The following is a 23,641-nucleotide window of genomic DNA, read 5'->3' as shown; positions in this document are numbered from 1 at the left end:
ATCAGTTATTGTGATAAACTTGCTACTATGTGGTTGCTTTTCTCCCATTTATAATTTCATCCATCTAACCTTGTTGAAGATGAAAAATCCATCAAGGACAAGACATACTATTTGGAAAAACTGGTAAGTTGAAATGACTATTACTTTCTAGTTTGGCAAAGAAGCTGTGATTTTCCTTCCCTCCCCAGGATTTGAACAATGAAAAAAAAAATTGTGTTGATTTTTCCAAAAAGTAAGGAATACAGCTCATATTCAAATAATTAGAAGATAATGAAATGAATGTTTAGGATACATAATATGCTTAATTTGGAACCTTTCTCTCAAGAAACTTCCAAGAAACATAGCACACATTGGTTATAGATATTGATATCAAAAAGCCCACTGCAGGTGCTTCATACCTATAATTGGCTACTCAGAAAGATGAGATCTGGGATTGTGATTGGTGCCAGCCTGGAAAAGCAATAATTGCATGCATGATGACCCCTGCTTTTTGATCATATGTCTCTTCCTCCCATCCTCAATGTGAAGCTCTCTCCCCAGATCACCATCCTTCTGATTCATTGATATTATCATTGGGATTTCTGGTTTTCTCCTTCAGCATGAAATTTGCATGGAGAAGGCCATTCGCAGCTGTATTGAAATGTTTATCCAGTTGCCTACAACAGTGTCTGGTCCTTAGTGCTTAGTAGCCTTGTGTAGAGATGAGCCTGCTCTCTTCATGTAATCTCAGAATTCACTCAGGAAAGCTCATCAAGCTGAGGTCTTGTAGCTAATAGTCATTTCTTCTAATTATTTTTCCTCCTTGTGTATCTAAGTCCACATAAGAGTGAGATCAGTGGCTGACACCTATCCGTTGTGATGGAAAAAGGCTGTGACATAGAAGTTTATTGTGAAGCTGCAGGGAGACCCCACCACCGAAGCACCCAAAATGGCCGGTTCCCACATCCACAAATACATTTAACAGGGGGGTTCCGGGAAGATGGTGGAGGAGAAGCTGGAATCTGAACAAGCTCTCGAATAGAAAGCAGTTTTAGAGTTCCAGTCAACAGTCCTAAGCCAGAGAATCACACCAAGTGTGCCATCACAGGACAGAGAGTTAGACAAGAGAGGGAAAGCCAAGGCAAGAAAACACATCTGAGCTCTTGCCAGCAGCTGCCGCCGCCGTGGCGGCAGGGTCACGGCGGAGACCGCAGCTGGGGCCATACCTGAGCGATCACACAGAGTCCGGGAGGAAGGTGCCAGACGCAGTGGGCGAACGGATTCTATCCAACACCAGCAAGAACCGACTAGGAGCGGACATCTTCATCCTGCAGTTTGCAGACCAGAGACCACCCAGGATCCAAGACTTGGCGTGAGTAGAAGCCCAACGTCCTCACTCCTTCTCAGGGAGCAGAGGAGGGAAGGCCACCTCTCCCCCCCCAGCACCGGTGATCTCCATCTTGGATACCGACAAAGCTCGGAGGAGCTACCAGCTCCAACTCAGGCCTTGGAATAAAATGAGTCATTTAGCAGGTCACAAGAACTTAACGGCGAAGTGACCTGCCAGACTCAGCTCCATCCAGGGAAAAGTCACCCAGCTCAGACGCCAGCCATTGGAGTGGCTCTCCTCACCGGGTAACCAGAGCCAGAGGCTGCACCTCCCTCTAGCAGCCTCAACAATCAATTGAAAAACAGAAACCCTGAGAATGGCTTCAGGCTGGGCTCTGTGAGTTTTTTCACAAAGTAGCCCTAGGGAAAAGCTACTGATTGTTGAAAGGCCTCAACTCTACCCAGAACCTAGCCTCACCACTTCATCCCCCTCTTTTGTAATTCTCAAAGCAGATCACCCTCCCATTAAACTAATCTGGGAGGGGGATCTCAAAATCTTGGGTAAAGCAGAGCATTTTTCTGCCTGTTCGAACAAACTGACTTAAACCAATAAAGCCACAGGACCTCAAGCTGACCTGAGACTCCAACAAGAGGCTGGTTACAGACAAAAGGGAGATACAGAATTCTTCCCACCCCTCCCAAAAAAATCAAAAAAAAAAATCAAAGAACTTTTTTTTTTTCCTTCTTCTTCTTTTCTTTTTTCTTTTTTTTCTTTCCTTTTGGTAACTTACATATATATAAATTTATTTTTCCTTTTCTAAAAATTTTATTAATCTTTAATTTTTGCCTCTTTTGAAAAAATAATTGTTTTCCAGTAACACTTTTTTTCCTCTTATAATTTTTATTTTAGGAATACGTGAATGTGTGTTTTCCTTTCTTTTCTTGTCTTCTTTCTCTTTATCTTTCTTTCTTAACTATCTTTTTATTTTTTGTCTAGCTCTACTGAACTTCTGCTCTTTTTTTCTCCCTTTCTTATCCTTTCCACCTTTTCCTCTCTTTTGACTTTCTTTATGTGACTTAACTCTGGTCCTGCACATCCTCAGATAAACCCATAGTTAACTAGTAGACCCTATCCCCCATAGTGTACACACTTAATCCACAAATTTATTACTCAATTCAAAACCTTTGAGACTTAAATTCCTTAATAGCAGTACTACCTCTTTATACCTATATAATATTTAAGCATTTTTTTAAGTTTTTCACTTCTCTTCTATGTCCCTTCCCTTCTCTTAATATACTCACATTCCTCTCTAAATAGATGGTCTTTTATACTCCATAATAATATTAACTTTTACTTTTCTATTTTTTTCTGGTCTCTTTACATTTCCATTTCTCTTTCTTCTTTTTCTCTCTCTCTCTACTTGCATCCTACCCAACCTATTTCCTGCATTGGGATTAGGACATAGTTAACTCTCCCTGTGCCTCCCCACACCAATCTATTCCTATTTTTTACCCACATCTCTGCCTAACCCTAATAATTTCTGGTTTTCCAAATTCTTCTCTGTGGTTCGAAGCCCATTAACATATAGTTGTTTGATGTTGAATAGATGTATCTGTTGAACTAGATTGTATCTGTAGACTATTGACTGTACAAATGCAAACTTTGATTGATGGTTGCCTTAAGATAGTGTTCTAGCACAAAACTGGTGCTATTTTCATCTCAAATGGGCAGAGTAAGCCGGAAAAACACAAGAAAAATGGCAAATCCGGATATCTCAATTCCCAATCTTGATAATCAGGGGTCAGAACAGATAATGATTAATCCAGAGGAGAGTTCCCAAATAGCTCTACAAACACTGCTGGCAAACATGAAAAATTGGAAGTTTGACAACTTACAAAAGACGCTGTATGAGCGTGAAAGGGAGAGAGAGGAGGCATCCCAAAAGCTTATGCAGGAATATCATAAGCGTGAGGAAGCTCTTCAAAAACTGATACAGGATTTGCGTGAACAACTTGAGAATACTCAAAGAGAAAGGGAGGAATGGCATGAGCAGGCTGAGAACACTCAAAGAGAATTGCAGGAATCCCACGAATGGGAGGAGAGAGAACTACAGGAATCCCACGAACGGGAGGAAGCTAATCAAAGAGTAATACAGAAATTGAGAGACCAGGTAGAGAGTACACAAAGATCACTAAAGGCATTCATGGAATACATTAACAAAGAGCTGAAGGAAGTCAGGGAGACTACAAAGGGAATGCTGAATGGAACCCAACAGAAGGAATGGGAGTCCAAAGAAACCATAAACAATCAACTAAATGATTTGAGAACAAACACTGAACACCAAATTAAGCAAGTAAAGAAATTCATACAAGACCTAAAACAGAGCTTCAACAAAGAACTTGAAGCCATCAAAGCTGACCAATTAGAAGGAAAAGAGATAAAAAACAAAGTAGAGAGTCTTGACAGCAGGTTAGACCATGCAGAAGATCGAATCTCAGGGATTGAAGACAGCCTAGATATTATAGAGAAAGAACATACAACCATCCAAGACAAGTCCAAGAAATATGATAGATCCATCCAACACCTGGAAGACACCATCAGAAGGCCTAATCTAAGGATAATGGGTGTAGCAGAACACCTAGAAACAGAAGTTAATGGTCTAGGAAATTTGTTTAACAGGATCCTAGCAGAGAACTTCCCAAACATGCAAAAAAATAGGCCTATTCAGATACAAGAAACTTTTAGAACTCCAAATAGACCAGACCAGAATAGGACATCCCACCATCACATTATAATCCACACAGGATCAACTCAGAACAAGGAAAAGATCCTTAAAGCTGTCAAGGAGAAAAGGGTAATCACCTATAAAGGGAAACCAATTAGAATCACCTCAGATTTCTCAGCAGAGACATTCAAAGCAAGAAGAGCCTGGAATGATGTATGCCATGCCCTAAAAACAAACAACTATCATCCAAGAATACTGTACCCAGCTAAACTCTCCTTCATAACTGAAGGCCAAATAAAAACCTTCCATAGCAAAGAAAAATTGAAACAATACATCTCCACCAAAACAGCCCTACAAAAGATTCTTAAAGATGTCCTACACATAGAAAACCAACAAGACCGCAATAAAGGCCAAGAAACTGCACCCAAATTAAGAATCTAAGAACCATAGGAAGAACCCAGTTTTCGCAGCCCCCAAGAAGGTGGATAACATGGCAGGAACTCCCAAATACCTCTCAGTCCTATCTCTTAACGTTAACGGACTGAACTCTCCAATTAAGCGACATAGACTGTCTAGTTGGATTAAAAAGCAAGACCCTTCTATCTGCTGCCTGCAGGAGTCACACCTTGCCCGTAAAAACAAACACATTTTCAATGTTAAAGGCTGGAACAAAATCTACCAAGCAAACAGCCCCCATATACAAGCGGGAGTTGCAATCCTAATATCAGATAAAATAGACTTCAAATTAAAATTCGTGAGAAGAGATAAAGAAGGTCACTACGTACTAATTAAAGGATCTCTACTTCAGGAGGATATTACAAACTAAATATCTATTCGCCAAACAATGGAGCACACAAATTTATCAACGAAACACTACTTTCCCTCAAATCCCATATAGATCCAAAGACATTAATTGTTGGGGATTTTAACACACCACTCTCCCCACTGGATAGATCAACTCGGCAAAAACTGAACAGAGAAACCGCAGATCTAAACAGCTGCATAGATCAACTAGACTTAACAGACATCTACCGAACATTTCACCCAGCAGCATCAGATTACACGTTTTTCTCAGCAGCACATGGAACGTTTTCTAAAATAGACCACATTTTAGGCCATAAAAGAAACTTGTCTAAATTCAGAAACATTGAAGTTATACCTTGCATCCTCTCTGACCACAAGGGAATAAAATTAGAACTCAGCACCAAAAGCCACCAAAGAAAGTGCGGAATCACATTGAGGCTGAACAACACACTGCTGAATCATGAGTGGGTCATGGAAGAGATTAGAAAGGAAATTCAGATGTTCATGCTATTCAACAAAAATGAACACACAAATTACCAGCTCCTCTGGGACACAGCAAAGGCAGTACTCAGAGGCAAGTTTATAGCTCTGAGCTCCTACATTAACAAATTGGAGAGATCTGAAACTAACAATTTAATGACACATCTAAACCTCCTTCAAAAAGAGCAGCAAGATAAACCCCAATCCAATAGACGGAAAGAAATCATCAAAATTAAATCAGAATGAAATGAATTTGAATCCAAAAAAACTATAGAAAGAATCAACAAAACAAAGAGTTGGTTCTTTGAAAAACTTTACAAAATTGACAGACCCTTAGCAAATCTTATCAGAAAAAGAAGAGAACACACCCAAATTAATAAACTCAGAGATGAGAATGGAAACATCACCACAGAAACAACCAAGATTCAGAACATTATAAGGGAATACTTCTCAAAACTCTATGCTAATAAGTTTGAGAACTTGACAGAAATGGACCTTTTCCTAGCAAATATTGACATGCCAAAACTAAACCAAGATGAGTTAAACCATCTTAACAGGCCCATATCAAGCACTGCAATAGAAACAGCAATAAGAGACCTCCCAGCTAAGAAAAGTCAAGGACCAGATGGTTTTACAGAGGAATTTTACAAGGCCTTCAAAGCAGAGCTCACACCAATACTCCTCCAACTCTTCAATGAAATTGAAAGAGAAAGTTCACTACCGAGCACATTGTATGAAGCCATCATAACCCTCATGCCAAAACCAGGCAGGGACTCATCAAAGAAAGAGAACTATAGATCCATTTCTTTTATGAATATTGATGCAAAACTTCTCAACACAATTTTGGCCAATCGACTTCAACAATTCATCCAAAAAATCATACACCACGATCAAACAGGATTCATTTCAGGGATGCAAAGCTGGTTCAATATACGCAAATCAATTAATATTATTCATCACATCAAAAGGAGCAAGAATAAGAACCACATGGTTATCTCCAAAGACGCAGAAAAAGCATTTGACAAGATCCAACACCCCTTCATGATGAAGGTTTTGGAAAAATTAGGAATCCATGGAACATTCCTCAATACAATAAAGGCTGTATATGACAAACCTACAGCCAGCATTATTCCCAGTGGTGAAAAACTAAAGCCATTTCCTCTTAACTCAGGAAGAAGACAAGGATACCCACTCTCTCCACTTCTCTTCAATCTAGTATTAGAATGCCTAGCTACAGCAATAAGACAAGATGCAGACATAAAGGGGATCCAAATAGGGAAAGAAGAAATAAAATTTTCCCTCTTTGCAGATGACATGATCTTGTATTTAAAGTACCCCATAGACTCCACTGCCAAATTACTCAAGCTGATTCAAAACTTTGGCAAAGTATCAGGTTATAAAATTAACCCCCCAAAATCAATGGCTTTTCTGTATGCCAACAATGAGAAAAGTGTGGCTGAAATTAGGAAAGCAACTCCATTAGTAATAGCCCCACAAAAAATAAAATACCTAGGAATTAACTTAACCAAAGAAGTGAAGGACCTCTATGATGAAAACTTTAAAATCTTGAAAAAGGAAATCAACACAGAACTTAAAAAATGGCAAAGCCTCCCATGCTCCTGGATTGGAAAGATTAACATCGTTAAAATGGCAATACTTCCTTAGGCTATCTACAAATTCAACGCAATACCTATCAAAATTCCAACCTCATTCTTCAAGGAAATAGAAGAGGCAATCCAAAAATTCATATGGAACAATAAAAGACCCCGAATGCCAAAAACACTCCTCAATGGAAAGAACACTGCTGGAGGAATATCAATACCAAATTTCAAACTCTACTATAAAGCCATAGTAATCAAAACAGCTTGGTATTGGCACAAGAGCAGACCTCAGGACCAATGGAATAGAATTGAAAACCCAGAAATGAACCTACAGACCTATAGCCATCTAATCTTCCGTAAGGGAGCTAAAACAATAGAATGGAAGAAAGACAGCCTCTTCAGTATATGGTGCTGGCAAAATTGGTTAACTACATGTAGAAAACTAAAGCTAGATCCTTATATATCACCCTGCACCAGAATCAACTCCAAATGGATTAAAGACCTTGAACTCAAAGCAGACACTCTGAAAACATTACAGGATGGAATAGGAGAAACCCTAGGTCTCCTTGGCTCAGGCCGAAAATTTCTGAATAGAGACCCGGAAACACAACAAATCAAAGAAAGGTTGGACAAATGGGATTGCATGAATTTGCAGAGCTTCTGCAGGGCAAATGACATAGCTAGCAAGATGAATAGAAAGCCCACGGATTGGGAGAAGATCTTTACTAGCCAAACAATGGACAAGGGTCTCATATCTAAAATATACTTGGAACTCAAAAAATTAAACCACCCGACAACAAATCCTCAAAGAAACAACTGCCCAATAAATAAGTGGGCGAAAGAATTAAAGAGAAACTTCTCTGAAGAAGAAAGAAGGATGGCCAATAGACACATGAAGAAATGTTCAACATCCCGAGCCATAAAAGAAATGCAAATCAAAAGAACATTGAGATATCACCTCACCCCAGTTAGATCGGCAAAAATCAAGAACTCTAACAACAACAGATGCTGGAGGGGATGTGGACAGAAAGGAACCTTACTTCATTGTCGGTGGGAGTGTAAACTTGTTCAACCACTTTGGAAAGCAGTATGGAGGTTCCTCAAAAGACTTCACATAGAACTCCCCTATGACCCAGCAATCCCACTTTTGGGCATTTACCCAAATGTTTACTAACAAGACCACACTAAAGCTACCAGCACAACTATGTTTATTGCAGCATTATTTACCATTGCTAAGATCTTGAACCAACCCAGATGCCCCTCAGTAGATGAATGGATCAAGAAAATGTGGTATATATACACAATGGAATTCTATGCCTCCATCAGAAAGAATGACATTGCCCCATTTGTTAGGAAATGGAAAAACTTTGGAAAAATTATATTAAGTGAAGTAAGCCAGGCACAAAGAAACATAGGTCCCATGTTTTCCCTTATTTGCAATATCTAGTATATGTATGAGTCAAGTGGAAAAGGTCAGATAATGTGATGTCAGGAAAATGAACCCTTAGATATGTATTTTAATGCTTTTTTCTTTCATGCACGTGTTTCTAACGCTTTTATAAGATTATCTCTTTGTTGCTTTGTATGTCCCTCCCCCACAGTATAACCCCTGCTTTCACTATATTTGATGTCAGTATAACTTGTGGAGGAGATGAGGAAAAACCAGTTGTTTAAGGATACAGGTGGGCCTGTTGCAACAATGAGAAGTACAAGTTGTCCTGTCCAAAACGAGCTTTACAACGTCGGTGCGGGGTGGGGGGAAGGGGGGGAAGGAGAAGGATTGGGATTGGGGGGGAGGGGGGAGGCAGGGAAGGGATGTGAAGGGTAAACCAAAGGAGGAGGCTGCAATGCTTGGTAAGAAATGTACGCATTATCCTGCCCATGTAATTGTAACCCCTCTGTACAGTATGTTCACAAATAAAATAAAATTAAATTAAAAAAAAAACAAATACATTTAACAAACCATCATTCACTCTCTGCTGGGTTCAGACTCATTATTTTTCTTTCCTATTTAAATGAAAGAAAAATTCAAGACATGCCTTTTTTGATTTGTCACTGAATTATTGAAATGTCTCTCCAAACAACAAAAAAATAAGAATGCCATTTATTGGAATGTAAATATGAGGCATGAAAAAAACAAGCATAAAAGTTCCTAGGGAAAACATTAAAAGGGGCAGCTGCTACAAAAGTTGGTTTTTAAAACCAGGACTGGTGTCTCACACCAATAATCCTAGTATTATATAAGCTAATGAAAGTTTTTTTTGTGTGCCAGTCCAAGATCTTGAACTTGAGACCGGGGCTCTGAGTTTTTGGGCTCTGAGTTTTTTGCTCAAGTCTAGCAAGTTACTCCTTCAGTCATATCTTCATTTCTAGTATATTTGGTAGTGTAGTGGAGATAAGAATTTCCCAGATTTTTCTGCCTGTACTCGCTTCAAACTGTGATCCTTGATGTCAGCCTCCTGAGTGGGATAACAGGCATGAGCCACCAGGACCCAGGTAAAAGTTACTTTTGTGAGATACAAAAATTTAGTTATGTAAGATATAAAAAGCAACATAAACAAATGAAACATTAGAACAAAACTGAAACAGATTATATAGAAGACATAAAAAGACAAACACCAAAGACCTGAGTTAAAGCCTAAGGACCACCACAAAAGAAATAAAGAATTGTAGAACAAGAGAAGGAATAGCCAGTGACAGAGTTTTAATCAATCATTGGTGGCTTACACATGTTGTATTAACTACATAGGGGACTAAAGTCAGAAAAGACCATTTAAAGGCAATCCCAAGAAAGAAAACCCATTGGCCATTTTTCTGTGTGTGCCAGTCATGGGAGTTGAATTTGTTCTACTTTACTCAAGGCTGGAGTTCTATCAATCTCAGCTTATTGGTGGGATCACTACCAACTAACTGGAGATAAAGAGAATCATGGAATTTCCTTTGCAGGCTGGCTTCAAAACTGTGATCCTCACATTTCAGCTTCCTGAGGTATTCTGTGCTTTGCACGAGACTCTTACCTCCAATGAACCAAAAAAAATAAAGAAAAGAAAAAGAAACAGCTGGAGGTTGAGCTGTGGCTTCAATGGCAGAAATGAGACTGATTTCTGGGTCAGCACCCACATCTTGAGATCAAGCTCCAGGACCAGTACAAACAAGAATAAAATAAATAAATGTAAAGAAAGGTGGAAGAAGAAAAGGGAGAGCCAATTTCAGAAGATAAAATCAAAACTGAGGTAGCTTACACTTGTTATTATAGTTACTCAAGGGTCATACATCTGAAACTCACAGTGTTCAAGGCCAGCCAAGACAGGTGAGTCCATGGACTCATCTTTAATTAGACAACTACAGTTTTTTAAAAAATCCACAAATTGTGCTGTGGCTCACGTATTAGAGTGCTAGTATTTTTTTGTTGTTTGTTTTGGGGAGATAAGTTGACTTTTTTTATTGTGAAAATAATTTACAGAGGGGTTATAATTACATGGGCAAGATAATGAGTCCATTTCTCATCAAGCATTGTAGCCTCCTCCTTTGTTTCACCAAAAATATACTGGGACGGGGCTTGGAAGTTGGCAAAGTGGTAGAGTGCTGCCTTGCATGCATGAGGCCCTGGGTTCAATTCCTCAGCAACAAATAAGCAGAAAAAGCCAGAAGTGGCACTGTGGAACAACTGCTAGGGCTCTAGCCTCAAGCTGAAGGGCTGAGGGACAGTGCCCAAGCCCAGAGTTCAGGCCCCACGACTGGCAAAAAAAAGTACTGTGATAATACCCATATGGAAATAAAAAATAGAAATTAAAAAATGTATTGGAAAATCCAATTAAAATTTCAAAATGAGCCATGAGTTTTTGTTTCATGTGCGTAATCCTAGATACTAAGATAGATGAAATCTGAGGGTTATGGTGTCTCATCATCAAATCACTAGCAAAACAAACAAGAAAACAAAAGTGAAGCTGTGATTGGAGTTGTAAAGCACCAGCCTTGAGTAAGAAAGCTATAAAACAGTACCCTGAGTGCCTCAGAGATCCAGCCTCTGGATCACAAAAAAATGATAAGAAACATAGAACCTGGGGCTGGTCATTCATGCCTGTAATTCTAGAATCCAGGAGGCAGAAATATGGGGATCCAGTGTAAAGGCCAAACTTAGCAGGAAAGCCCAGAAGACAGTCCTTTGTGGAGATTCCTGGGGCTGGAACTGTACTACTCCCAGATTTTTGGCAGTTAATTGGAGGTAAGGATCTTAGACTTTCCTGCTCAGGGTGGCTTTTAACCATGATGGTCAGACTTCAGCCTCCTGAAACAGGCCAGGACTTGAATGAGTTCTAGCTCCAGGACCATTATACACAAAACAATGAAATGAATAAATGTAAAGAAGGGTAGAAGAAGAGAAGAACCAATAACCGTAGCTTCGATGTGCCAATCAGCCAATCATTGGTGACTCATAACTGTAATTCTAGTTACTCAAGAGGCTAAAATCTGAGGATAATATTTAAAGATGTTTTTCTCAAGGCTCTACTATTCTCAGCTTTTTAGTGGTTATAATTGGAGATATCATGGTCTTTCCTGCCTAGGCTGGTACAAACTTTGATCCTCAGCCTCATGAATCTGGACTAGCTCTACTCATTTCAAATTAACCTCCAAAACAGAAAATAAAAGATAAACCCTGGAATTGAGCTGTGGTCAAGTGACAGAACTGGGAAATAGTATCTGGTACAGAACCCAGACCCTGAGTTCAAGCCACAGGACAGACACAGAAGAAATAAAAGAAAAGGAGGATAGAAGTACAAAACCTCTATCAGTGATAGAGGTTGAAATGAATCAAACATTGGTTGCTCACACATGTTATACGAGGTACTCAGGAGGATGAAATCTAAGGATCACAATTCATGACCAGCCAAGGCAGGAGAGTCCATGAGACTCATGAGACTCATCTATCTAATTTGCCACCAAAAATAAGCTACAAAGCTGTACTTTGGCTCATGCAGTTGAATGGTAGTCTTAAACCGAAAAGCTTGGAGCAGCACCTAAGCCCTAAGTTGAAATCCTAGACACACATTTCAAAAAAACCAAAAAACCCCAAACTAAAAATGATGGGAAAACCGAAAGCCAGTTTCAAAATGAGCATGGGTTTTGGTTCATATGTGTATTCCTAGCTATTCAAGGTTCAAAGCTAGACTGGGCAAAAAAGTACATGAAACTCTTACACCCAACTACCCAGTATAGATATCATTGTAGTTGTAAAACACTGTATTTGTTGAAAAAGCTAAAAAAAAAAAAAAAAACTTGTTTGCTGACCCAGAGATCAATTCCTGGTGCTAAAAAATGTGTAGGAGAAGAGAAGAAAGTCCAATTGTAAATTGAAACATAAGCTTGGTGCTTGTTGATCATGGCTGTAGTCCACTCAGGAGGCAGAAATTTGAGGATCAACTTTCAAGGCCAGGTCAAGAAGCAAAGTCCAGGAGACTTTGTGTGTATGTGTGTATATGTGTGTATGTTCGTGTGTGTGTATGTGTTTGTATCTGTGATGTGTGTGTTTGTGTACCATACTTTGCTAGTGCCCTAGCATTCCCAGATTTTGGGTGGTGAATTGGAGATAAGAGTGTCATCAATTTCCTGCCGAGGCTGGTTTCAAAGGAAACATTGTCCTCAGATTTCAGCCACCTGATTCAGCTGGAATTTGAGCTATGGCTTAAGTGGCAGAACCAGGCAAATATATTCTGGTACTCCACCTAAACCCTGAGTTCAAGCCCCAGGACATTCACAGAAGAAATAAAGAAGAGTAGAAGTAACCAAGGAAGAGTGAGTGACAAAGGCTTAAATGAATCAAGCATTAGTGGCTCATACATGTTCTACTAGCTATTCAAGTGGTTTATGTCCAGCCCTGGCAGGAGAGTCCATGAAAATCTTGTCTGTAATTAATCACCCCCACAAAAACAGGGCCAAAAAGTTATAGTGTGTCTCATGTAATAGAGGATAGCCTTGAATAAAAACTTCTGGGACAAGGGCTGGGAAGGTGGCTCAGTGGTAGAGCGCTTACCTTGCATGCTCAAGGCCCTGGGTTCGATTCCTCAGCACCACATAAGCAAAAGGAAAAAAGCCGGAAGTGGCACTGTGGCTCAAGTGGTAGAGCACTACCCTTGAGCTGAAGAGCTGAGGGACAGTGCCCAGGCCCAGAGTTCAGGCCCCACGACCGGACCCAAAAAAAAAAAAACTTCTGGGACAGAATATGAGCCCCAATTTGTAGACCCAGTAACAGCACACACATGCAAAAAAAAGAAAAAAGTAAACAACAGTAGATAGTGACAGCACATATTAAAGTTTTAAAATGACACAAGGGTTGTTGGTCCTGTGTATAATCCTAACTGCACAAAAGGCTGACATCTGAGAATTGTGGTATCAAGTCATCCTGGGCATAAACATGCTTGAGGTGCTTATCCAAACTACCTAGCACAAAGCCCTGAGCTGAAGCTGAGGTTGTAAAGTAGCAGCCTTTATTTAAAAAGGTAAGAAGCAGTCCTCAGAACCAGATATCAAGCTGCAGGACCACTAAAAATTACAAATAAAAAACAATAAATAAAAAGGACAGTGGAAGAAGAGAGACTGAAATCTGAGGATCAGAGTTCAAAGCTAACACAAGCAAGAAAATCCATGAGACTGTGTTTGTGCATCTCTGTGCCATCCTGCGGCTTGTGTGTGCCATCCTTGAACTTCTGCTGGTTTGTTCAAGGATAGTGCCCTACCACTCCCAGCTATTCAGTGGTTAATTGGAGGTCATAGTCTCATGGACTTTCCTTCCCAGGCTAGCTTGATTTATGCTAGGCTTTGTCTCAGACTCTTATCTCCAATTAATTTTCAAAAAGAAAAGAAAAAAAAAACCTGGGAATTGAGTTATGGCTCAAGTGGCAGAATTGGGCAATCACTTTCTGGGACAGCAACCAGGAGCTGAGTTCAAGCCCCAGGACTATCACAGAATTATTAAAGAAAAGGAGGGTAGAAGTGCAGAAGGAAGATCCAATGACAGAGGTCTAAATAAATCAAGCATTGGTAGCTCACTGATTTTCTATCAGCTACTCAGGAGGATGAAAGCTTAGGATCACAGTTGAAGGCTAGCCCAGGTAGGAGAATCCCTGAGATTCTTATGACTCATTTGTCATAAAAAATATGCCACTAGCTGTGCTCTGGCACATGTGGTAGAGTGCTAGTCTTAAACAGAAAGCTCTGGGACAGCACACAGACCTTGGTGCTGATGCCCTAGCACAGACACTTACAAAGAAAGAAAAAAAGCACAAATTATAAAAGATGGGAGAACGAGAAAATTATAGTTTCAAAATGAGCCATGAGTTATTGGTGTATGTGTGTATTCCATGGTACTCAGAAAGATGAAATATGAGGATCACAGCTAAAAGCCAGCCTGGGCAGGAAAGTGATTGAAATTCTTTTCTCCAACTACCCAGTAAAAGCTGGAAATGAAGGTGTGATAGTAGTTGTAAAGTACTGAAATTTAGTGAAAAAAAACTGGGAAACAGTTCCCCGGTCCATAATTCAGCCTAAAGTCGACCAAAAACAAAACTGAAAAAAGAGAAGAAATGACCATTTGGGACTTAAAAATAAGCCTGGGGCTGGTTGTTCTTGCTTATTATTATAGCTATTCGGGGAGCTGAAGTCTGAAGATACGTTTTAAAACCAGCCCAAACAGGAAAGTCTATGGGGCTTTTTTACTGTGTGTGCCAACCTGGGGCTTGAATTTGAGTAGTTAGTTGATGGAAATAGTCTCATGGACTTTCCTATGCAGGATAGCTTCAACTTCAATCCCCAGATTTCAGCCTCCTGTGTCTTGCTGGGCTTTACATGAGACTCTTCAATTAACCACCAAAAGGAAGAAAAATAAAACATGGTGATTGAGCTGTGGCTTCAATGGCAGAAATGAGAAAATAATTTCTGGGACAGCACCCAGATCTTGATATTAACTTCAGGACCAACATACACACAAACATTAAAATAAATAAATGTAGAGAAGTTGGGAGAAGAAAGGGCTAATTTCAGAGTTTAAAATGAGCCAAGCATAGGTGGCACACATCTGTGATGGTAGCCACTTGGGAGGCTCAAATCTGAAGATCACAGTTGAAAGCCAGCCCAGGTAGGAGAATTCATTGACTCAACTGTAAGTAGCTATTTAAAACAAAACAAAAACTAATAGCCACAAGTTATGCTGTGGTTCATGTCTTAGTGTGCTAGTCTTGAATAAAAACTTCTGGGACTGCAACTGGGCTGATTTTTAGACCCAGGACCAACATACACAAGAAAATAAAAATACAAATGAAAAGGTGTAAGAATTGCTGGGAATGTGGCTTAGTGACAGAGTGCTTGCCTACCATGTTTGAATCCCTGGGTTTGTATCCTCAGTACCTCATAAATAAAAAAGGCTGGCAGTGGCACAGTGGCTCAAGTAGTAGAGTTCTTACCTTGAGTAACAGAAGTTCAGGGACAGTGCCCAAGGCCTAAATTCAAGCCCCAGAATTAGGAAAAAGAAGAAAAACGGTGTGAGAAAATCCAATTAAAGTTTCAAAATGATCCATGCATGAATGTTTGGTCGATATGTGCAATCCTACTGACTCACAAGAATGAAATCTAAAGTTTGTTGTTCATAACCAGCCTGGACAGGGAAGTTCATAAGTCTCCAACTAACCAGCAGAAAACGCCAGAAATGAAGCTGTGATTGTAGTTGTAAAGCACCAGCCTTGAACTAATAACTTATTGAAACAGTGCCCTGGATCACAGATCCAGCCTCAGGATCTCAACAAGAAAATTAAATGCTTGGAAGTAGAGAACCTAGGACTGTTGGCTCATGTCTGTAATTCTAGAAATGCAGGAGACTGAAATATAAGATCCTGTGTAAAGGCAAACCCAATCAAAAAATTCCAGGAGACTGTTTTGTGTGTGGTGGCCACACTGGGGATAGGTTCTTGTTGATTAAAGGGAGATAAGAGTTTCTTGGACTTTCCTGCTCAGGCTGCTTTCAAACTATGATGGACAGATTTCAGCCTCCTGAATCAGGCCAGGCCTTGCATGAGCTCGAGCTCCAGCACCAACACACACAAAAGGAAAGAAATAAATGAAAAGAAGGGTAGAAGAAGAGAAGAAAAACTAAATAACAAAGCTTTTGATGAGACAATCATTGGTGGCTCATATCTATAATTCTATATACTCAGGCTGAAATTTGAGGATACTCTTTAAAGCTTAGCTCATGTACAGGTGTTCATAAGACGTGTGTGTGTGTGTGTGTGTGTGTGTGTGTGTGTGTGTGTGTTTGCCAATCCTGGTGCTTGAACTTGCACTATTTTGCTCAATGATTTACAACTCTGATTTTAGTGGTTATTTGGAGAAAAGAGAGTCATGAACTCTCCTCAATTTTCAGCCTCCTGAATCTGGCCTAGCTCTCCATGATTCTTTTCTCTCCAATTAACCTCCCCTGCAAAGCCAAATGTTATGGTTGGTCCCATGTGTGCTCTGAGACAACATCTGAGCTTCATTTTCTACTCCCAGGACAAGCAAAAATGGAAAAAGAAAAAGAAGGTGGAAACAAGCACATATTAAAGTTTTAAAATGACCCAAATGTTGATGGCCCTGTGTGTCATCCTTACTACACAAGAGGCTGACAACTGAGCATTGCAGGGTCAAGTCAACCTAGGAAGGAAGGTGCTTGAGATTCTCATCTGTAGCTACACACTACAAAGTCTTGAGCTGTGGCTAAGGTGGTAAAGCACCAGCCTTGAGTTTAAAAGCTAACATATAGGCCTTAGAGTCAGAGGTCAAACCACAGAACCAATAAAATTTTCAAAGAAGAGAGGATGAAGAGAGGCTGAAATCTGAGAAGCATGGGTCAAAGCTAGCCCATGCCAGAAAGCCCATGAAGCCTTCTCTGTATGTGCATCTGTGTGCTATCTTGTGGCTTGAATTTATGTTGTTTTTTTCAAGGATAGAGCTCTACCATTCCCAGCTTTTCAGTGATTAATTGGAGCTAAGAGTCTCATTGGCTTTCTGCCCTGGTTGGCTTTGAACCATGATCCTTAGAATTCAGCCAACTGATTCATGCTAGGCTTTGCATAAAACTCATCTCCTATTAACTACCAAGAATTTAAAAAAAAAACCTGGAGTTGAGCTATAACCCAAGATGCAAACTGGGCAATCACTTTCTAGTACAGCACCCAGGCCTCTACTTCTAGCACGAAGACAAACAAGCATAGCCAAAAGTTATGCTTTGGCTCATGTGATAAGCCACTAGTCTTGAAGAAAATCTCTGGCATTGTATTAGGTCCTGATTTGTAGTCCCAGGACTAGAACATATACAAAAATAAAAAACAAGGAAAATTTAAAAATAAAAAGTGAAAAAACATATTAATATTTTTAAATGATCAATGGGTTTGTGCTTCATGTGTATAATCGGAGAACCTCAGGAAGCTGAAATCTGAGGATCATGGTTTGAAGCTAGACTACCCAGAAAAGTACATTTGAAACTTATGTCCAATAAACCAAAAAAAGCTAGAAGTGGAGCTGTGGTTGAAATTGTAGAACATCATCCTTGAGTCAAAATGCTAAGAAACAGAAGGGCACTGCTGGCTCTAGCCTGTAATCCTACTACTCAGGAGGCTGAGATATGAAGATCACGGTTCAAAGTCAGCCTGGCCAGGAAAGTTCATGAGACACTTATTTCCAATTAACTACCAGAAAACCTGAAGTGGCTTTGTGGGTGAACTGGCAGAGCATTTGCCTTAAGCTGAAGAGCACAAAGACAGCACCTAGGCTGAGAGTTCCACCCCTACCGCCCTTCAAAATAACTAAGAAACAGCAATGTGGCCCAAAGATCATGTCTACTGGACAAAATAAACAGTGTTTTGAAGTTGAAAGCAAGAAAGAGATCATTAAAAATATTAAAATAAGCCGTGTACCACGGCTCACGCCTGTAATCCTGGCTACTCAGGAGGCTGATATTGAGGATCGCAGTTCCAAGCCACCCCGGGCAGGAAAGTCCATGAGACTCTTATCTCCAATAAACCACCAGAAAACTGGAAGTGGTTCTATGACTCAAGCAGTAGAGTGCTTGCCTAAGCCCAGATTTTAATCCCCATGAAACTACCACAAAAAAAATTAAAATAAGTCAGCAGTTGGTTGCTCATGCCTGTATATCCTAACTACCCAGGAGGCTGAAATCTAAGGGCAGCAGTTCAAAGCCAGCCCAAGCAAGAAAGTCCATGATACTTGTTTGTGTAATTACCAGTACTAAGGCTTGAAATTGCCCTGTTTTACTCAAGGCTAGAGTTCTACTACCCACTGCTTTTTGGTGATTAATTGGAGATAAGAATCTCAGATTTTGCTGCTCAGACTGGCTTCAAACAAAGATCCTCAGATTTTAGCCTCCTTAGTTGTGCTGGGCTTTGCATGAGACTTTTCAAAAGACTGAATGTGGAAGTTGAGCTGTGGTTCAATTAGCAGAACTGAGAAAAATCTCTGAGACAGTGGCCACTCCCTACATGCAGGAAAAAAAAAACGATAAAAGCTTTCTAAAATAAATAAAAGTAGTTGTAATATAGAAAAAATTAAAAACCATGTTTAATATGCTATAAAGGAAAACTATGTTTATTTTAATGCGGCAAACGAGAACATAGTACAAAGTTTCAAAATGACATACTGAGAGTAAGGGAAAAAGGAAAAATTTTAAAAATCATGTAAATATTAAATACAAACCGACATGACCAAAATATAATGTGATCAAAAACTTATCTCTCTTTTATCTCTCACTTGTAATTGCTTACAAATAGTTGTCCCTCCAGTTTCAGCAGATACCACAGTGATTTAGACATGACCTCTCTATGCAGCCTTGACTGTGTAAGGATCTTCCTGTCTTAGCCCCGGGTTAGAACTGCAAGCATTGCTCTCATTTTAATATACGAGGTTTCCTTTAAAATTAATATTCAAATAATGGATTTTCTCTAATGCATGACTAAACATCAGAGATCCACCAGAGATCCTCTGAGTAATACAATCAAAACAGCGGAAAAGGAAGGAGGATTTAGCAGTTTTTTGGATGTGCTGGGGGTTGAATGCAGGGCCTCATGCTTGCTAGGGACATTAATTATATCCACACTACTTTGTAACCATTACCTCTATTTGTGAACTATCTTTTCGGTACTGATGGAATCCACACAATCATAGAGTAATAATCACCCCAATGACCTGCTCCAGAAATTTTAATCTTCCAGTTTCTCTTATGAAATGTTTTAGTCAATATGTTTCACATAAATAGTAGATTATTTTTGGTGTCCATCCGTGACAGACATATATTAAATTGCAGCCCTTTTGTGGATGTCATAATCCATTCATGCATATCTCATATTTTATAAACCTGTTCATCTGATAGACACTCCAGGTTTTTTCTTTTCAGTTATTTTTGTAATGCAATGAGCAATAGAATTGCTGGGTAATGTGGTCATGCTATGTTTTGTTAGAATAATGTGACAAATTCTACCATAATTGTTATATCACTTTTCATCACCACAGAAATGTACAAATGGTCAATAAAATGTACAAGAGTATTTCAAATCTTCCACAGTTGTGCCCTAAAGGATCATTTTTCTTACTTTTTTACTTGTTTTTATTTAGGTCATGCAGGCCTGGAACTATGAAGCATTGACTAGAGCTGAAGTGAGAACTATACCAAATGCCACTGACCCAGCCTCCAAAAACATTTAATCTGGTAGTCATTTTTTTCTAGAGATGAATTTTTGTGATTATTTGCATTTTTACTCTTTTTATTTTATTTTATTTTATTTTATTTGAGAACATACTGTACAGAGGGGTTACAATTACATGGGCAGGATAATGCATACATTTCTTACCAAGCATTGCAGCCTCCTCCTTTGTTTACCCTTCACCTCCCTTCCCAGCCTCCCCCCTCCCCCCACCCAATCATACCCCCCCTCCCCCCCCACCGACATTGTAAAGCTGGTTTTGACATGACATTTTGTACTTCTCATTGTTGCAACAGGTCCACCTGAATCCTTAAACGACTTGTTTGTCCCCATCTCCTCCACATGTTATACTGACATCAAATATAGTGAAAGCGGGGGTTACACTGTGGGGGAGGGACATACAAAGCAACCAAGAAATAATCTTATAAATGCGTTAGAACACATGCATGAAAGAAACAAAAACATTAAAATACATATTTGAGGGTTCGTTTTCCTAACATTAAATTCTCTGACTTTTTCCGCTTGACTCATACCTATACTAGATATTGCAAATAAGGGAAACCATGGGATCTATGTTTCTTTGGGCCTGGCTTACTTCACTTAATATAATTTTTTTCCAAGCCTTTCCATTTCCTAACAAATGGGGAAATGTCATTCTTTCTGATGGAGGCATCAAATCAAAGAAAGGTTGGACAAATGGGATTGTATAAGGTTGCAGAGCTTCTGCAGGGCAAATGACATAGCTAGCAAGATCAATAGAAAGCCCATGGACTGGAAGAAGATCTTTACTAGCCATACAACGGACAAGGGTCTCATATCTAAAATATACTTGGAACTCAAAAAATTAAACCACCCAACAACAAATCCTCAAAGAAAGAACTGCCCAATAAGTAAGTGGGTGAAAGACTTAAAGAGAAGCTTCTCTGAAGAAGAAAGACGGATGGCCAATAGACACATGAAGAAATGTTCAACATCCCTAGCCATAAAAGAAATGCAAATCAAAACAACATTGAGATATCACCTCACTCCAGTTAGAACGGCAAAAATCAAGAACTCTAACAACAACAGATGCTGGAGGGGATGTGGACAGAAGGGAACCTTACTTCATTGTTGGTGGGAATGTAAACTTGTTCAACCACTTTGGAAAGCAGTATGGAGGTTCCTCAAAAGACTCCACATAGAGCTCCCCAATGACCCAGCAATCCCACTTTTGGGCATTTACCCAAATGATCACAAACAAGGCCTCACTAAAGCTACCAGCACAACTATGTTTATTGCAGCATTATTTACCATAGCTAAGATATGGAACCAACCCAGATGCCCCTCAGTAGATGAATGGATCAAGAAGATGTGGTATATATACACAATGGAATTCTATGCCTCCATCAGAAAGAATGCATTTTTACTCTTAAAATAATGTTTTGAATTTTAAAATGACATATAAATGTACACCTCTGTGAACCTTCTTTTTAATAAGAAGAAAAATTATATTTACAAAAAATATGAAAGGACAAAAAAGCTTCCCAGCAGGAAAATACATTACAATCACAGTCTGATTCTGACCCAAGCAAAATAATACAATAAGAGCTCATCTAAAGTAAAATGAATAACAAGGGCTGGGGGCAGGGGTCAAGGGGTAGAGCACTTGCTTGCCCAGCATGAGCCTCAGAATCAAAACTACAGTACTGCCAAGGGATAAAATAAAGTATTAAAACTTAAGGAAACGGAAGGGGGGACCAAGATGGTGACAGGGCAGCAAGGAAATGCCACAGCTCTCCCCAGCCAAAAAGACAGTTCGAGTTCCAACGCTTAACCTCCCCAAGAGATGGAAAACAACAAAAAGATGAACACTCAGAGAAAAACAGGAGGTGGAAAATAACAAAAAAGAAAGAGAGGAAAAGAAGAATTACAGAACAGAGAAGAGCGAAGACCCCTCCTCCAACCATTACTGGCTGTGCGGCAGCACGCCAAGCAATGGACACCCAGCCCGGCGGGGGCTACCGGAGTCCCAGAGACACAGGGGGCTGCCTGCAGATCACCCATGCAGAAGCCACCTGAGGTACTGGTTTGCAGACCCGCTGATCGTCACAAACAGAGAAACCTACCAGCCCGGAGTCTCCATGAAGATCCCACCTTCACCCCTCAGTCTCCACCCTAGCAGAGAGGCTCCATCCCACCGAAGCCTCCCGGCACCGGCAGCACATGAAGCCGTCACCAGTGGGCCCTGCATGGGCTGCCGGAGTCCCAGAGACACAGGAAGCTGTCTGCAGGTAACCCACGCAGAAGCCGTCTGAGGTACTGGTGTCAGACCCACTGATTGTGATGACCCAGCAGGGGCTGCCGGGGTCACAGAGACACATTGGGCGGTCTGCAAATTACCCGAGCAGTATCCGCCTGAGGTACAGGTGTCAGACCCGCCGATTGCAATGATCCGCTGGGGGCTGCCGGGATCCCAGAGAAACAGGGGGATGCCTGCAGATCACCCACGCAGAAGTCGCCTGAGGTACCAGTGTCAGACACACCAATTGTGACGAGGACAAGGGAGGGCTCCCAGAGACACAGGGAGCTGTCTACAGATAACTTGCTCAGAAGCCACCTGAGGTACCGGTGTAAGACCTGCCAATAAACAGAAAAAAATCCCAAGCCCAGAACTCGGCCCCACGACGGGATCCCCAGAGCTACACGGGACTCCCACAGAACAGCAAAGCAAAAGACCTACAAGGAACTGGTGCTGATCCGGAGAGTGCAAACCCCAGCCCTCAGAACCTGTAAGGAGGACCAGCCCCCACCCCTTGCCTGCAGCGTGGGCACTGTGGAACCGACAGCGTCAACAGAGGCAGAGACAGAAGAGAATCACACAGAGCCACCACCGTTCAGCCCAGCCCACAACCACCCCAACTGAACTCAAATTGCAACAGCAACTGATGACATACACCACACAGAAACAGGGTGAGTACCCCACAGGGGAGAGTGTATCCCTCAAGGGAGACCAGAGCTGGAGAGAATCCCCAGACCCAGACCCAGACTCCCTACACCCGGACCACAGGACCCACTAAAACTGGGAACTGTTCGAGAGCTCCACTAGCCCATGGAGCACACTCCACTGGCCAGGCTAGAGCAAGAGTGCCCCTGGAAGGGAACTTAAATGCCCAAGCCAGGAACAGTGCCCCTGGGTCAAGACAACCAACAGTAGAAGAAATTTGAACTGTGTACCCCAGGCTGCATAACCTAAGTGGTATACACAGCAGCACAGGCCCAACCGGTGTGCCCCAGGTGGGGGCTGGGACCAGGCCTGGGGATCCGGCATCTGAACAACACAACCAACTCCTCCCAACTGAAGTCAAAAGCTGAGCATATGCCTCAGCAGAGGGGAGAAAAAAAGGGAACTGCACCCCCTGGGAAGCACGCCTGTGACAACAAAAGACCTGGAGGCTCAGGACAAGAGAACCCAAACCCCACCAAAACCCAACCTATATACTCTAGGCTGGGAATTGGGCAACACAGGCAGCCAGCACCTGATAGTAGGCAGGAGCTCAGGCTGGTAAGGTGGCTCAGCAGTAGAGTGATAGTCTTGGGTGCATGAGGTCCTGAATCTGATTCCTCAGCATCACATAAGCAGAAAGGGTCAGAAGTGGTGCTGTGGCTCAAATGGTAGGGTGCCAGCCTTGAGCTGAAGAGCTGAGGAACAGCACCTAAACCCAGAGTTCAAGCCCACAACTGGCCAAAAAAAAAAGGAGCCGATAGCAGACTCCAGCATCTGGGAGAGTGCATTCAGAGCATACAATCTTGCCAAGAGCACCCGTAGGAGCAAGCAGGAGCAGTCTAGGCTGCTCAATCCTTCCAAAGGCGGGAATTGCCAGCAATATACAGCAGAGAGCCGAGAATCCTCTGTAGGTCAGACCAGCAGCTAGAGGTAGGCCCCAAATAGAACCCAGATCAGGCACAGACTCTCTCTACCAATACAGAATCAGCAACCAAGCAA

General features: G+C 41.0%; 1 pseudogene; it reads right to left on the bottom strand.

Moving 5' to 3' along the window:
- The window catches only part of LOC122095052, a 51,365-nt pseudogene extending 29,346 nt beyond the window's left edge, over nt 1-22,019 (bottom strand).
- Between the last annotated feature and the right edge of the window lie 1,622 nt (nt 22,020-23,641).

This window comes from Dipodomys spectabilis, unplaced genomic scaffold (assembly GCF_019054845.1).
Source record: "Dipodomys spectabilis isolate Male_0828 unplaced genomic scaffold, ASM1905484v1 ptg000333l, whole genome shotgun sequence".
Lineage (NCBI taxonomy): Eukaryota > Metazoa > Chordata > Mammalia > Rodentia > Heteromyidae > Dipodomys > Dipodomys spectabilis.
This window is presented reverse-complemented; position numbering and strand designations above follow the sequence as displayed.